This window comes from Procambarus clarkii, chromosome 85 (assembly GCF_040958095.1).
Source record: "Procambarus clarkii isolate CNS0578487 chromosome 85, FALCON_Pclarkii_2.0, whole genome shotgun sequence".
Taxonomy (NCBI): Eukaryota; Metazoa; Arthropoda; class Malacostraca; order Decapoda; family Cambaridae; genus Procambarus; species Procambarus clarkii.
In genome coordinates this window covers 16,104,943-16,123,506 of record NC_091234.1, presented here as the reverse complement: position 1 = coordinate 16,123,506, position 18,564 = coordinate 16,104,943, and positions in this window count along the sequence as shown.

Here is an 18,564-nt window from a genome sequence, read left to right as displayed (position 1 = left end):
TCCACCTAAGACCCGGTGACCTTAGTCTCAACGCAAAGACCTTCAGATAATTGGGTCCTCGAACTAGATTCCAATATTGATAGCGGCTGTATTTCTTGAAGATCAGGTTTACCTGATACCTTATACCTGTAGATTATTTACGAGAAATCGATACTAATTCTTTTTTAAAGTGAACCTAGAAAGCAGCAGCGAGTTCCACTCTATACCCTCGTTCGAGGAGCAATTGATGTATGGTAGTTAAAAGAAACCTCTATTGACTCTCGTCTGACATTTTGATTTAAAAGAAATAGGTAAAAACTTTCTCTCACAGTACCTACAGAACCTATTGTTGTTGTGACGACTTATATTGAATTTTGTAACTAGCTCATCAAGACTGTAACTTGCTTAGCTAAATGAATTGTGGGGTTCAGTCCCTGAGCCCATTATGTGCCTCTGCAACCCTTTCCACTACCGCCCACAAGATGGGTATGGGGGGCATAATAAATGAACTAAACTAAAACTACCTACAGAAGGGTACGAATGCCTATTGCGTTACATGGTGATATTGTAACATATTCTCCAAATATCACAAAACTCGAAACTCATTAGTTTGATGCACGCCAATTGAATCTACTGTCTATTAGAATAATGACAAAAAAATAGACTTTCCTCGGGGCAAAGAACATTATATTAAATGAGATATTGTATACGTTCACTAAAAATTAACTTTTGTACATGAGATATTGTATACGTTTACTAAAAATTAACTTTTGTACTATTGGTAAAATCACTCTAGGCACGGGAGGGCATAAGCTAAGTGCTTCATTTGCGTCATTAATGATAACAGTGGTTCATCTGCGTCAAATGATAACAGTGGTTCATCTGCGTCATTAATGATAACAGTGATATAGTGAGCTCTCACGCAAATTGATCATCAGTTCACTAAGCTGTTCGTATATTATTTCGAACGTGCAGAATCACGATTTGCTTCAACATAAATCCTTGCTGCTTATTCTGAACGCGTTCACTGATATATATAAATCGCTAATTTATTTAACATCACGAGAGACAGAGTAGTTATATACATCTGCATTCACTCATCACCTGTGAATTATGTTTGTTGACTCAAAACTCGACAAATACTCTTTCGACAAAAATTATATTTTTTGTTTGAGATATATACAAGAGTTGTTACATTCTTGTAGAGCCACTAGTACGCGTAGCGTTTCGGGGAGGTCCCTGGAATACGATCCCCGCCGCGAAGAATCGTTGTTACAACCAAGTACACATTTTACTGTTGAGTTAAACAGAGGCTACAGTTAAGGATTTGCGCCCAGTCAATCCTCCCCGGCCAGGATACGAACCCATGACAAAGCGCTCGCGGAACGCCAGGCGAGTGTCTTACCACTACACCACGGAGACTGTGTTTATAAGTTAAATTGTTATAAATTTCAAATAAGTTAATTGTATTCCTTTAATGAATAATACAACAAAATCTAAAGTAACACTTTACTGCCACTAGTAATTTGATCACTTCCAATGTAAAATCAAAACCAATCACTTAAGTTACGGGAGAATCATCAACTTTCTTTTACAATCGGGTTTGTAAAAAAGTTACACAAAGGTTGTAAAAAAAGCTTGTTCCTTCACCCAAATTAGCTCAACAGTAAACACAAAGGTTTCCAAAAATTGATGAGAGGAAATGTCACCACTGTAGAGAAATGCCCGACACACCACTGGAACATTAACTCAATGTTAATATGGAGGGTAGATAAAGACAGGCTATTTAACACAAGGGGAACACGCACAAGGGGACACAGGTGGAAACTGAGTGCCCAAATGAGCCACAGAGATATTAGAAAGAACTGTTTTAGTGTCAGAGTGGTTGACAAATGGAATGCATTAGGAAGTGATGTGGTGGAGGCTGACTCCATACACAGTTTCAAGTGTAGATATGATAGAGCCCAGTAGGCTCACGAACCTGTACACCTGTTGATTGACGGTTGAGAGGCGGTTGAGATCTTACTCCAGGGTCTTAGTCTTCAGTAAGACTGAAACAAGAAACAAGTAACACTTAAGGGCCAGCCAGAGGCTTAGGGCCCGCGCAGGAATATCTTTGAAAACAAAAACACATAAAAATGTACTTGTAAATAATCATTATCCGCACTCATTGACTCATGATCTCCGCTGCCTCATGAGTATCGTGAGTACTGTGGAGTACTGTGAGTACTGTACTACTATTTGCTACTGGAATGTTTTCTCACTATACAGATGATGAGTCACAATAACGTGGCTGAAGAATTGATGACCAAATCACAACTCTTAAAGTTGTTAGAGTAGAGGTGGTCATTGTTGTTAAAGCTTCGCTACCTGGAACAAAAAGTTCCAAGCAGCACGGGCTATGGCGAGCCCGTAGTTTGTGTAAGGGAGATGGACAGATTAGAGGTCAACACTATCCAGCTGACGGTCTGCGGGTTATGGCAGCCATCAGCAGGAAACACTGCCCTGAAAGTCCACAATATTGACCTTTCTCGGAGGAAATTTATGACCCCGTGTGGGCGTGTAGCTTCCATATCCCTTACCGTGGGCGTGTGGCTCCCAGCTCCCTCAGCCGTGGGCGTGTGGCTCTCATATCCCTTACCGTGGGCGTGTGGCTCCCAGCTCCCTTACCGTGGGCGTGTGGCTCTCATATCCCTTACCGTGGGCGTGTGGCTCTCATATCCCTCAGCCGTGGGCGTGTGGCTCCCAGCTCCCTCACCGTGGGCGCAATAAGCAGTCCCAACTCTGCAGTGGGACCCATTCTCCTTAGGGTGAACGAAGGTGAACGAAGTCAGACGACTTCGTTCACCTAATCTCGTTCCAGTCTCCGACAACTTCGTTACTTCTCCCAAAAAACTTCAGTTCTCAAAATAACGATTTTTTTTTTCCTTGGACACCCTACTTAAAAAATAAATTATATCCTCTATTTTCCATGTCATCTTTTTTTATAAATAGTATTATTTAATGTTCATTATTTACAGGTCCTATGTTGTGCCTTGCACGGTATGGCAAGGTCCTGTACATAGTTCTATACATAGTTCCATACATAGGAACTATGTATGGAACATACATATATAGTCTCCTCCCACCCTCATTAATTTTACACACACAGAAAAGCTTTGAGAGATAATTGGTGCTAACTGTCATGAGAGTGATTAGTTAATCATTAGATTGGTTCTAAAGCACGCAAGAACTCTGTTCAACATTTTGCAAAAAACACACCACAATGATTACAGGTTCTTGGCGATCAATATCACCGGTTTCTGACCAGGCCTACGTTGCTTGATCAGGTAAATACTAAGTACTGATCTCTGTAAAATTACAGAAAAATACTAACATTAATAAAAAATGAAAATTTACCCTAAGCTATTAAACAGTAACATTATACCACACTTTCTGTGAGGGACGAATTAAAAAAAATATTATAAATTACACACTTTCCGTAATTAATTCGGAAAGTATCGCGCCTCGTCACAGACAAAAGCTTTAATTGACGAAAGTGATATTACTGGAAATATCACACTAAGTAAAAATTAATAAATGCTCCACATTTAACCCTTCGAACCCTTCGCTTTCAAAAATTAATTATATCACCATTTCATCATTTTTTTCCTAAATGATCCTCTTAAAGTTAAGAGTAATTTACGGCATTAAAAGTGACCCTGTAACTAATTGTTATAACGAATAAAATCACCTTCATTTAAAAGCCGTCATTAAATAATTATCTTTACAAATGTTCGCTGTGGTGTTTTATGCTTATTTAGAATTCATAAAATAATCCTCAAACCATTTTTGGGTTGAGGATTAATCTTTATTAGTTCTCGCTTTAATCTTTTAATAGTACTTTAATCTTTAGTAGTATTCTCTATAGTTCAAGAGCTGTGGGGAGGGGGTGTGGGGATCAATAGAGTACATATACACACACACACACACACACACACACACACACACACACACACACACATATATATATATATATATGTCGTACCTAGTAGCCAGAACGCACTTCTCAGCCTACTGTGCAAGGCCCAATTTGCCTAATAAGCCAAGTTTTCATGAATTAATTGATTCTCGACTACGTAACTTACCTAACCTAACCTAACCTAACTTTTTCGGCAACCTAACCTAACCTAACCTATAAAGATAGGTTAGGTTAGGTTAGGTAGGGTTGGTTAGGTTCGGTCATATATCTACGTTAATTTTAACTCGAATAAAAAAAAATTGACCTCATACATAATGAAATGGGTAGCTTTATCATTTCATAAGAAAAAAATTAGAGAAAATATATTAATTCAGGAAAACTTGGCTTATTAGGCAAATCGGGACTTGCATAGTAGGCTGAGAAGTGCGTTCTGGCTACTAGGTACGACATATATATATATATATATATATATATATATATATATATATATATATATATATATATATATATATATATATATATATATATATATATATTATTAAATATGACCGAAAAAGTAAGATTAATAATTCTAACACGAATTTTCTCAATCTTTCGTACATTTCTATTGAGAAAATTCGTGTTAGAATTATTAATTTTACTTTTTCTGTCATATTTAATAATATATGTCTACAGGAAAGACTGCTACCAAAATATACTAATATATATATATATATATATATATATATATATATATATATATATATATATATATATATATATATATGTATATATATATATATATATATATATATATATATATATATATATATATATATATATATATATATATATATTTTTTTTTTTTTATTGACTTTCACTCGCTATGAATTCGAACCCTGAGACAAAAAATATATATACCTGTAAAAAGAGCATCACCTTGAGCTCTTAGAGATTCAGAGTGTAATCTCCTCCAATTATTTCCTGAATTGAAAAGGAATCCTTTGAAGAGGATTGCTTCCTGGGATTCCCTTCTCGTTTCGCTTGACTCTGTAAAAAAAAGCTCTTTTCTGAGCTTGTCGACTCTAGATAGCGACGACTGAACGTTTCTTATCGGTACAGAGCGCTCAACTCGTCTCTTGACTCTAAGGTGAAAAAAAAATATCTTTAAGTCTCTATATTTAGTCCCCTTTTTTTTTAATTCCTCACTTAATTCCTCTCTATCTTGCTCCTTCAAGTCGACTTCTTACGTGTCATCATGGCTTTAGACTCAGAGCTAAAAGCTAATTTCAACAGCATTGCATTGTTTCATCTTTTCCACTGTGGAAGAGATTCAACTCTCTATATATGTCAAGTTGAAGAATCGAGGTTGCAGATCTTAGCCCAAAGAAGGGAATTCTGCACAAGACATATCATTGATGGGTTGAACAGAGAGAGAGAGTTGACCAGACAACACACTAGAAGGTGAAGGGACGACGACGTTTCGGTCCGTCTTGGACCATTCTCAAGTCGATTGACTTCAACATACTTCAACCACGTTATTGTGACTCATCGCCAGCTGGGAGAGAGACTAGATATCGGTTTGCATAGACCCGATATCTATGCAAACCGAGACTAGATATCGATTTGCATAGATATCGGTAGTGAGCTAAATTGATTTGTCCCGCGAATTAAACAGCATTTTAGGCATATGTGCTTCCAGCGTTACTGGACACGTGGTTCACCGTTATCAGACACGTGCTTCACCGTTATCAGACACGTGCTTCCCCGTTATCTGACACATGCTACACCGTTATCGAACACGTGTTCTACCGTTATCTAACACGTGCTACACCGTTATCGAACACGTGTTCTACCGTTATCTGACACGTTCCCAGGCGTCAAGCGAGCGAATCTGGTCAATATAAGATTAAAATTCGGGCATCTCGTTATCCCGTAATGAATCGTTTGAGCAGAACGATATCTTAAGATAATCATTTAGAGCAAGTTGGTGCCATATGGCAGAAGCTGCCACCATCTGGGGAACCAATGTGGCACCCCCTGTGGATGCTAGTTGCCATGAGGGCCATTAATAGTGTGATGTGATGGCTGGTACCCTAAATAGGGTGTGAAACGACCGTTCATGATCGTGAACACTTTAGTAACCATCCATTAGGAGGAAATTGGTCACTGGAGTTATTTAAGTAGCGTGGCTACGGGAACAAGACATGTTTCAACGTTTGTGTCAAAAGTTTTTCTCTGGGTGTAAAAATCTCTTTTATATTGTAAATATTGAGTGATCAACTGAGCATATATAACCCTTTCTGATCCACACACACACACGCACACACACACACACACACACACACACACACACACACACACACACACACACACACACTCACTCACTCACACACTCTCTCCCCAAGATCCCAGAATCGGTGGAGTTCAGGCAATCTTGAGATTATCTTGAGATGATTTCGGGGCTTTAGTGTCCCCGCGGCCCGGTCCTCGACCAGGCCTCCACCCCCAGGAAGCAGCCCGTGACAGCTGACTAACTCCCAGGTACCTATTTACTGCTAGGTAACAGGGGCATTCAGGGTGAAAGAAACTTTGCCCATTTGTTTCTGCCTCGTGCGGGAATCGAACCCGCGCCACAGAATTACGAGTCCTGCGCGCTATCCACCAGGCTACGAGGCCCCTTACCAACAGGTAACTCCTGACACAGAAGGAGAACTGAGCAGCGGATACCGGTGCTATGAGCAATCCCAGGTACGGAACCTAATTAAGAAAGTTTATGTATAGTTCAAGTAATCAAGAGACAGGAGGAACTTTTAATTAAATTATCTTTTCATTTCGATGGCCCTGGCTAACGAGGAATTCAAGGAGATATAACATATATTTTCGACTCCCTTGAAGCATCCAGCGTTGGTTTTGTTGACTTTAAAAATGTCAACAAAACAATGAATGGTTAACGCGAGGTTTAAACCACGTTTAAAATATATAAATAAATATAAATAGTTTAAAATATATAGTCATGTTACTTGGCGTTGCTATAAGAAATATTCATAGAATCACCTCAGCATCAACACCATATAAAGACACTATATACAAAGACAATATATAAGCATCGAAGAAATATAAGAAAATTCACTTTCGCAAACAGAGTGGTAGACGGTTGGAACAAGTTAGGGGAGAAGGTGGTGGAGGCCAAGACCTTCAGTAGTTTCAAAGCGTTATATGACAAAGAGTGCTGGGAAGACGGGGCACCACGAGCGTAGCTCTCATCCTGTAACTACACTTAGGTAATTACACACACACACACACACACACACACACACACACACACACACACACACACACACACACACACACACACACACACACACACACAGGTGAGAAGGTGGTGGAGGCCAAGACCGTCAGTAGTTTCAAAGCGTTATATGACAAAGAGTGCTGGGAAGACGGGGCACCACGAGCGTAGCTCTCATCCTGTAATTACACTTAGGTAATTACACTTAGGTAATTACAATAAGTTTAGCCTAAAATTAGTTTATTTTCATCGTTCTTTCTTATGTAGTGTGCCCAACCACTTGAGCTGCACGGTTGAGGGACGGTCTTGCTTCATGCAGGTCGGCGTTCAATCCCCCGACTGTCTAAGTGGTTGGGCACCATTCCTTCTCCCCCGTTCCATCCCAAATCCTGACCCCTTCCAAGTGCTATATAGTCGTAATGGCTTGGCTTTCATCCCCCAATAATAATTCCTTCCTTCTTTCGTAGTGTCTTAAAGAAATGCCACTTACAATAAGCTCCATAAGTGGTTCATACTTAACTTTACCACTTCTCTCAAAATAAATTTTCAAAATCTTCACCACAACATTATTTAGGACACTCGTATTAGCTCAAAATAAATTATTTATTTATACTAACCCCCTAAAATTATACTAAATATATTATATTATACAATATATTATATAAAATATATATTATTTATACTAAACCCCCTAAATACTAACTATTAGACTTGAATGCAAATTTCCGATAACTTAAAATTTCTGAAATTTGAGACAGAAGATTTGACATGCTCATTTGTGACTCATACGTCAGGCTGCGAGCAGCCGCGTCCAACAGCCTGGTTGATCAGTCTGGCAACCAGGAGGCCTGGTCGACGACCGGGCCGCGGGGACGCTAAGCCCCGGAAGCACCTCAAGGTAACCTCAAGGTAAGGTATGCTCCAAATGGCCGTTTAAACTACTTTCACTACATTCTACGTCTACCTTGAAGAAAACACTGCAGTCTTACCACCAAATACATCAACTAATACCTCACTCTCAACGTTACAAGCTTTTTCCCAAGCTTAGCTAATCCATTGAGGAGTATCGAACGAGAAATAAGCCTCCCAGACACAGCTTAATATTTGCAGGCTAATACCACCAGCACCTTGACTCTTTATCTTTCAAGCAGAACAACTCTTCAATCACTTCAACTAATAGATGGATTTTCGTCAATTCCCGCCAGCTTGTGACGTCTCAATCTGTCAACAGAGTGTTCGCGGATCTTCTAAGATAAGCTTCCTTCCATTTACAATTCTATCTTTGCTTGCAAACGCCTTAAGTAGGTGGGTAGTTGACTTTCCACTGAACAAATCCACAAGGGCAGTGACGAGGATTCGAACCTCCGTCTGCGAGCATCCCAGACACTGCCTTAATCGACTGAGCTACGACAGGGTTAAAAAGGCTCGTAGCACAGTCGATTAAGGCTTGGGAGCCGGTCGACCGAGCGGACAGCACACTGGATTTGTGATCCTGTGGTTCTGGGTTTGATCCCAGGCGCCAGCGAGAAACATTGGGCAGAGTTTCTTTCACCCTATGCCCCTGTTACCTAGCAGTAAAATAGGTACCTGGGTGTTAGTCAGCTGTCACGGGCTGCTTCCTGCGGGTGGAGGCCTGGTCGAGGACCGGGCCGCGGGGACACCAAAAAGCCCCGAAATCATCTCAAGATAACCTCAAGATCTCAAGAGAAGGGAGTGTCTGGGATGCTCCCAGACGCAGGTTCGAATCCTCGTCACGGCCCTTGTGGATTTGTTCATTTGATGCATCACGTTAGTGTGATCTCTATGTGTGTTGACCTTACGCACTCTGCACATAGTAAAGGTCAGCTAAGGGTAGCGTCATCCACGAGGAAGGGTCAAAGTTCAGTGAATGCCATCGTTAGCCAATGACACTTGCTAGCCTATAAGTGACGATGGGGGTGTTAAATTGCTTTATAAGGGTTTAAATTGCTTGTTAAACAGTGTCTTTCAGCTATTCACATTCAAACGAATATTTCCTCCTTATTCTTGGTAAACTCGTCTTACGTGACGAGTCGACCAAGAAAGTCTTGAAAAACTTGACGTCACTGCTCATTTGAGCATTTTTTTTCATTTTTTTTTCCAAAAATGCATTTTTTAATAACATTTACATCACTGTATATTTGATAATTCATTATAGCACAAAAATAATATTTTTTACAGAGTCACTTACATTTATAAAGTTAAAAAGGGAGATGAGATGACAGGCTGCGTCATTGTAATACTGTGTCATTGTAATACTGTGTCATTGTAATACTGTGTCATTGTAACACTGTGTCATTGTAACACTGTGTCATTGTAATACTGTGTCATTGTAATACTGTGTCATTGTAATACTGTGTCATTGTAATACTGTGTCATTATAACACTGTGTCATTGTAACACTGTGTCATTGTAATACTGTGTCATTGTAACACTGTGTCATTGTAACACTGTCATTGTAACGCTAGGCACCTATGATGAAGCAGTTCGTTCAGGATAATTTACTGGAAAAATCCTACTAATTCGCTAACGAAATTCATGGAATATTTTCTACCTCATTAATATGTCGAAAAATAATACTCGTATCCCTTCACTTGGGCTGTAGAAGTCTCGAACCGTGAACCCCTCGTGTGTGAAGTCGAATCTCTGTCAACTGAGCTATGAGTCGCCTCAATAGGGAACACGACTATTTTAATAATTCTCGTTTCCAAGGTACAGAAACGCACGAGGGAGATACATAGAAACGTTTTCAGTAGAGACATCATTCTTCGTATATGTATGGCCTTGAGTACCAAGGGAGCCGGTCGGCCGAGCGGACAGCACGCTGGACTTGTGATCCTTTGGTCCCGGGTTCGATCCCAGGCGCCGGTGAGAAACAATGGGCAGAGTTTCTTTCACCCTGAATGCCCCTGTTACCTAGCAGTAAATAGGTACCTGGGTGTTAGTCAGCTGTCACGGGCTGACTAACACCCGGGGGTGGAGGCCTGGGGGGTGGAGGCCTGGTCGAGGACCGGGCCGCGGGGACACTAAAAAAGCCCAGAAATCATCTCAAGATAACCAGTTATGCATATATCAAATTTCCTCAGGGGGGTATATTTTCTTAAACAAATAATAATATTTTCTTAAATAAATAAATAAAGCAAATATATATGTGTACATACAAAAGAATGGGGGTGGTAGGAGAAGATAATATTAGTGTTCAGTGAGAGACCACAAGGTCTCCTCTGAATACTTTTTATTTTCTTCTCCGAGGCTATGGGTCCCCACATTGGCACCAGAGGTGGTACCCTCACAAATATTTTCTTAAATTGTCATTTTTTTATGTATTATGTAGTAGCAGAGATACGTGTAATTGTCTTGGAGAAAGACAGAAGGGTCACGTCTCTCCGAGTGTATCCACAGAATGAGACTTAAATTGGTTACATCATTTCACACAATCTTGAGGTTATCTTGAGGTTATCTTGAGATGATTTCGGGGCTTTTAGTGTCCCCGCGGCCCGGTCCTCGACCAGGCCTCCACCCCCAGGAAGCAGCCCGTGACAGCTGACTAACTCCCAGGTACCTATTTACTGCTAGGTAACAGGGGCATTCAGGGTGAAAGAAACTTTGCCCATTTGTTTCTGCCTCGTGCGGGAATCGAACCCGCACCACAGAATTACGAGTCCTGCGCGCTATCCAGAGTATATCTAAACTACAAACACGATATCACTCGATATCAACCTTTCCCTACATCACCTTGTACATTGTAACATCTGTACACTGGCAATTGTTTCATGACACAAAACCCGTCGAGCGTAATTAGCGCTGTGAACCAATTAATAAAACATTCGTTAGTTGGGGGAAAGTCTTGCAAAGTTTTTTTGGTGTATTTCCGAATGAATAGCGAACGAAAACATACACACAGACACACACACACAGAGACAGTCTGTTGTATATAGATATACTTTTACTTCAGTTTAGTGCTGCTGCTGGAGGCTGTATTATGCAAATTACTCCTCTGGCATGGTAATTCCCCCCTAATTTCTATGCAGATATTCAAAATACAATTTTGTTTTTCTCCCCCACATATTGCTTATATAAAATTATTCTCTTTGTAATACTAAATATTGTTTAGGTAAAGGAAGAATTATTTGTTTATTTAGCTTAGATCTAGCAGCAGAGAGAGACATTGAGGGCTAGGTTCTAGTTAGGTGCGTTTGGGTATGGATATCTTAGAGTTAGTTTCTGGGATTGAGTATCTGGGCACTTCTGGGTATGGGTATCTGGGTATGAGTGTGTGAATGTGAGTGCTTATCTAACTAGGACTATGGGGAAGGGAGATTAGGCTATTAATGATGCCCCTGATAGCTAAATTAACATATATTACCATTATTGCATATTAATCTAACTTTTTAATTAATTATTTGTAAAATCTGTCCTTAATGTTGTGGATGAAGGTGGATCTTATGACTTCATCTGTATATCTCTATATATTAAAATATATCTCTATATATCTCTATATATCTCTTTATATGGTTAAAAAGTTTTCAGGTGACTGTATAGAAGGTCAGGTTAAGCAGTTATCAGGAGAAAGCACTACGCCAGTACGACTGTATAGCACTTGGATGGGATATGAAGATATGGATTTAAGATAGAATGATGGGAAGGAATGATATCCAATCAGTTGCACGATCGGGGATTGAACGCAGTCTTGCAAGAAGCGAGACCGTTGCTCTTCCGTCCAGTCCAAGGAAACCAAATAAATTAGCAATGTAAAAAATGTAGAAAGTGCTTTAAATATCCCTTTATTCCGTCCTTCTCTTTCACGAATAAAGTTGCAAATAGCAAAGAAAATCTGCAACTGATCTAAGATTAGTGAGTCCTCAGTAGCTTAGTCTCTGTGCATGCTTTGAGCAGCGAGTGAGGGCAGATTAAGAAAGAAGATAGGCGGTTTAATCCCAGGTCAAATGTCATACCCTCGCAGGGATCTGAGACTTGGGTCAGATAACCTGATTAGAGATAAGTTACTACCAACTCATCGTGCTAATTGTTCTAACGCGAATGTCGGCAAAATTCCTATTGTGTTAAGCTAAATTTCCTTAACAGCATCATAGGAAAGGGATTGGGTGGCTGTGTTGAACCAATCTACAAGGGCCGTGACGAGGATTCGAATCTAACCGTGGATCCTCTCGGACGTAGGTTCGAATCCTCGTCACGGCCCTTGTGGATTTGTTCATTGATTTCTGTGTGTAGCTGTGTTGACATTTACTGCTGTTTGATATATTATATTTTTCATTGCTGGGGATTCTGAATTTTTGGTTATTTCATTTTGATTGTATCTTCTAGTTGTTCTTATTGATGGGTTATCTTGAGGTTATCTTGAGATGATTTCGGGGCTTTAATGTCCCCGCGGCCCGGTCCTCGACCAGGCCTCCACCCCCAGGAAGCAGCCCGTGACAGCTGGCTAACACCCAGGTACCTATTTTACTGCTAGGTAACAGGGGCATAGGGTGAAAGAAACTCTGCCCATTGTTTCTCGCCGGCGCCTGGGATCGAACCCAGGACCACAGGATCACAAGTCCAGTGTGCTGTCCGCTCGGCCGACCGGCTCCCTCACTTTGGTCACTTTAGAAGGGTAATTATCTTCCCAGGTGCATAAATTACCCTCCTTCCCTCCCCCCCCCCCCATCGATCATTAGCTATCTATAATTCTTCCTTCAGCATTTTCTTTCACGATATCCGTTACTTCATTCCACCACTCACCCGTCTTTAAGACCGAAAAAGTAAGATTAATAATTCTAACACGAATTTTCTTAATATTTCTTAAGTTTATTTTTACTGTCGATGGTAATTGAAAAATCAATTCTCCAAAATTCATTTTTATTTCTAGTCTGACGCGACTATTGAACGCGTTTCATAATAACTTATTACATTTTTAAAGACTTTTAGTGTACACACACACAACTGTAACCTGAAAACAGAGTTTTGCGATGCTAACGTTTTAAACAGTTTGTCTTATATACTCGTATTTGGGTGAGGTGATATGTTGCAGCAGTTTTGGATGAGGTGAATCACCCGTCTTTAAGAACTCAAGCTTCCCAACATTTCATCATCTCCTAATCCCAACTGGGATACACTGCCCTGATTCACATTCCAAGTCACTTTTCAATCCCTTCAAATGTTTACCCATTCACCCAAACACAATCAGAGCTTGACTCCTAGATTGGCAACTGCCCAATCAGAATACGGAACAGCTAAGAAGAGTCTGAAGATGGATACACCAATGCTGATAATCTGTGAAATAATACTGGCTCAAGAAACAACTGGGGCACAAAAGCAGACGTGATAGGAATCTCGGAGACTAAACTAACTGGCACGATTACAATTACAATATATTCCAATCAATATCATAGAGAATTCGTTCAGAGGGAAAGAGATTCTATGACACTACTAACCAATATATAAATAGGACTTTTGAAGAGATTTCATTAGTGTAAGTGTAGAGTACTGTAATGACAATTCACAGGGACAAAGGCTGACAGGATCAGTTCTGAATGGTTGGCCAGTCAGATCCTGTGCTAATAGGCAAGGGTGGCCAAAGTAACCAAGTTAGATTTGCTATAACATTAATTATTGACCGTGTATTCTGTGTAATTAAACTAGAAACCCCGAATGCCTTTAACCACAGTCCATATGTTCTCTCCTGTGAGTTCTTGTGAGCTGTGAGCTCCTGCGAGCTCCTGTGAGCTCCTATGAGCTCCAGTACTGACCTATTGCTACGTCGTTAGGGTTCTAGGTGTAGAAATCTAGATTATATTGAAGAGGAACATTTCATGAAGCTAAATGATATATAGTTTGGTAAATGCTGTATTTCCAACTATTTTGTTCATTGACATTCACTAAATACAATACATTATACTTAAATACAATACATTATACTAAAATACAATATATTATCCTGAAATACAATACATTATACAAAAATCATGTTAATTGATGTTAGTTTGACGAAGTAGAGAGTTTGGTTAGTAACTTCTACATGTCTTCAAGATAAATATCTAAAATTTGTCTTCCAGAACAAATTTTCAGATAAATCTCCCAGATAAATCTCGAAAATAAATCTCCCAGATAAATCAGCCGTATTAATCTTGCATAATAATCTGTCATTTATAATGTCGAATATGTGTTTTATACAATATTTTCCTCAGGTCACTTTGTTATTGATTTTTGTCTCTTTTCCTTTGACCATTTTCTCTCTCTCTCACTCACTCTTTCTTTATATCTCACTTTGTCTTGTTTATCTCTCTTTCTCCCTCTTCGATCTGTTATCTTTGCTATCCTGAACTTTATTCACTGAGTAATTAGTGTTTTCAGTAGTGGTAAAGAGTTCTGACTTTCACAGTAGGTAACTCAGCCATGGATTTAGATATAGGTTCCCTGTCATGTGTCACCGTATGGGTTCCCTGTCCCCTGTTCCCTGACCCCTGTTCCCTGTCTCCTATTCCCTGTCCCCTGTTTACTGTCCCCTGTTCCCTGTCTCCTGTTCCCTGTCCCCCTGTTCCCTGTTCCCTGTCCCCTGTTCCCTGTCCCCTGTTCCCTGTCACTAGAGAGAGTACCCTATTGCACCCTGATCGCTTCCCCTCCTTCCTCCCTCTCTCTCTCATCTCTCATTCTCTATTCCCCTTTTTCCCTTCCCACAATGTCTCTCATTTCCCTCTTCATCACCTCTCTCTGTCCCGTTTCGCTCGTCTTGGCTTCTCATTTCTCACTTCTTCTCCTGTCACTCAACCTATTTATCTTTCCCCCCTCTCTCTCTTTCCCCTCTCTTCAAACACCCTCCCTCTCCCCTCTCCCTTAATCTCATTCCCTCTCTCTTTTTCCCCCCCTCAGAAAAATTATATAACGAAGCTTGAAACTTCTAAATAAGATTAGGTATAACCTAACCAGCATTTCATACTTCATGGGTGTTGCGCTAAGGGTTGGCGGAGGGGGGGGGGTAAGGGGTAGGGGGGGGGGAAGGGTTTAGAAGCCAATTTATCTTAAGGTATGACACTGGTGGCGATCCCTACAAGCTTATGACACTCCCATACCCCACATGTTTCATGCTTGAAAGTTGGTTCAGGCTAGCTGTTGGCTGCCATGCAATTTTTATTCTCTCTGTCCTGTATTATTTATTTATCTTTTTTCCAATCATTTATCCCTCATCTTGGATCTGTCTTTTCCTATTCATTCTGTCTCCTTTCGATCTCACCAAGTCTATCCCAATCTATCCAGACATCAAGAGATCTCTACTGTCTATCCCACTACCAGGAGCCCCTCTTCCATCTCTTCCACCACCAGGAGCCCCTCTTCCGTCTCTTCCATCACCAGGAGCCCCTCTTTCATCTCTCTCACCACCAGGAACTCCTCTTACGTCTTAGGGGTGATGTAGTTATAAGCTTAAAATAACATAGGATTACCTGAAAAATACTTCGTTTTCCTTCAGGTGTTAAGTGACCCCAGAGTGTAAGCGACCGGCGGGAATGCCAAGAGGCGCCAAGGTAAACAAACCCAGCCAGCCTCTACACGACTCGTTCAAATAAAACTTTAATTGGCCAATAGCTCGTTACTAGCGGTTTATATATCATCCACTCTAGTATGGATTAGAGGTACACATTCCACACACACAGAGATCACACTAACGTGATGCATCAAATGAACAAACCCACAAGGGAAGTAGCTCAGTCGATTAAGGCAGTGTCTGGGATGCTCCCGGACGCAGGTTCGAATCCTCGTCACGGCCCTTGTGGATTTGTACACATTTCACTTTTCACACCACCAGGGGTCATCCTGCCCTCTCTCCCATCATGGGAAGCACTCTTCCATCTCTCCCAAACAGCAGAAGCAGATGGTGCCTCTCCCACATTCAGGAGCAGCCTTCCGTCTCTTCCACCATCAGGAGTAGCCCTTCCGTCTCTCTCCCAAACAACAGAAGCAGATGGTGCCTCTCCCACCATCAGGAGCAGTCTTCCGTCTCTTCCACCATCAGGAGTAGCCCTTCCGTCTCTCTCCCAAACAACAGAAGCAGATGGTACCTCTCCCACATTCAGGAGCAGCCTTCCGTCTCTTCCACCATCAGGAGTAGCCCTTCCGTCTCTCTCCCAAACAACAGAAGCAGATGGTGCCTCTCACACCACCAGGAGCAGCCTTCCGTCTCTCCCACCATCAGGAGTAGCCCTTCCGTCTCTCTCCCAAACAACAGAAGCAGATGGTGCCTCTCACACCACCAGGAGCAGCCTTCCGTCTCTTCCACCATCAGGAGTAGCCCTTCCGTCTCTCTCCCACAGCCAGGAGTTTCGACAGGAGAGAGGCTGAACGTGAAAGTCACTCCTCCGCGTGGAAGAACAATAATCCTGCAGACACGCACCAGAGATGTCCTCTCCGGGGAGTTTTGAGGAAGTCGTTCAGAAGTTTTGATGGTATTGGGGTGTGTGTGTGTGTGTGTGTGTGTGTGTGTGTGTGTGTGTGTGTGTGTGTGTGTGTGTGTGTGTGTGAGTGTGTGAGTGTGTGTGTGTGTGTGTGTGTGTACTCAACTAGTTGTACTCACCTAGTTGTGGTCTAGAGTCTAGGCAATAATAATCCTACAAAGAAAGCCCTGAACAGAAGTGTGTGTGTGTGTGTGTGTGTGTGTGTGTGTGTGTGTGTGTGTGTGTGTGTGTGTGTGTGTGTGTGTGTGTGTGTGTGTGTGTGAGTGTGTGAGTGTGTGTGTGTGTGTGTGTGTGTGTGTATTCACTCACCTAGTTGCTCTGGCTCTTTGGTCCCGCCTCTCAACTGTCAATCAACTGGTGTACAAATTCCTAAGTCTATTGGGCTCTTTTAAATCTACATTTAAAACTGTGTATGGAGTCAGCCTCCACCACATCACTTCCTAGTGCATTCCATTTGTTATTAACCAGACCACATACTAGAAGTTGAAGGGACGACGACGTTTCGGTCCGTCCTGGACCATTCTCAATCGACTTGAGAATGGTCCAGGACGGACCGAAACGTCGTCGTCCCTTCAACTTCTAGTGTGTGGTCTGATCAACATACTTCAGCCACGTTATTGTGACTCATCGCCTGCATTCCATCTGTTAACTACTCTGCTACGGAAAAGTTCTTTCTAACGTCCCTGTGGCTCATTTGGGTACTCAGTTTCCACCTGTGTCCCCTTGTTCGTGGACCACCTGTACTCACCTAATTGTGCTTGCGGGGGTTGAGCTCTGGCTCTTTGGTCCCGCCTGTATGTGTGTGTGTGTGTGTTAATCACATGATTCTAATGGTTAAACGACTACAGAATCATGATGACACTACTAGAATCAACTACAATGGCAAATAAACAATGAAGGTATAACAAACAGTTGACGTACACCATGCAAAATTGTATTTTTATTTAGGGTATTAAAAGTATCAACTCAAGACAGAACACGAAACAATGGGTATAAATTGGATAAGTTTAGATTTAGGAAAGACTTGGGTAAATACTGGTTCGGTAACAGGGTTGTTGATTTGTGGAACCAATTACCGCGTAACGTGGTGGAGGTGGGGTCCCTCGATTGTTTCAAGCGCGGGCTGGACATGTATATGAGTGGGATTGGGTGGTTATAGATAGGAGCTGCCTCGTATGGGCCAATAGGCCTTCTGCAGTTGCCTTTGTTCTTATGTAATTATTTATTAACACATTTAGGTGCATAATTCCACCGTGACGATGCTAGTCTACAGGAGCCAGAGGCCTACCTGGCGATGATTTCGTGGCTCAACGTCCCCGCGGCCCAGTCCTCGACCAGGCACATATAATTTTCGATAGGATAGACAATATAGTACCCAACACTGTCGACAAATGTTCATCTATCTGTGAATAATGATGCTAGGGATACCTTGAGGTTACCTTGAGGTGCTTCCGGGGCTTAGTGTCCCCGCGGCCCGGTCGTCGACCAGGCCTCCTGGTTGCTGGACTGATCAACCAGGCTGGGATTGTGAGAGCGAAAAAAGTGTCCAAGAATATTGCATTTCATAACAGAAGGAGGACTATAAGTCTTCACTATGGGGGTCCAAGACTTGAAAATCTTGCAAGTTGGGCCCTTACAAGGATTTTATTGATATAGCAATGATATTGGGGTGCGGGACCTCGTAGCCTGGTGGATAGCGCGCAGCACTCGTAATTCTGTGGCGCGGGTTCGATTCCCGCACGAGGCAGAAACAAATGGGCAAAGTTTCTTTCACCCTGAATGCCCCTGTTACCTAGCAGTAAACAGGTACCTGGGAGTTAGTCAGCTGTCACGGGCTGCTTCCTGGGGGTGGAGGCCTGGTCGAGGACCGGGCCGCGGGGACACTAAAG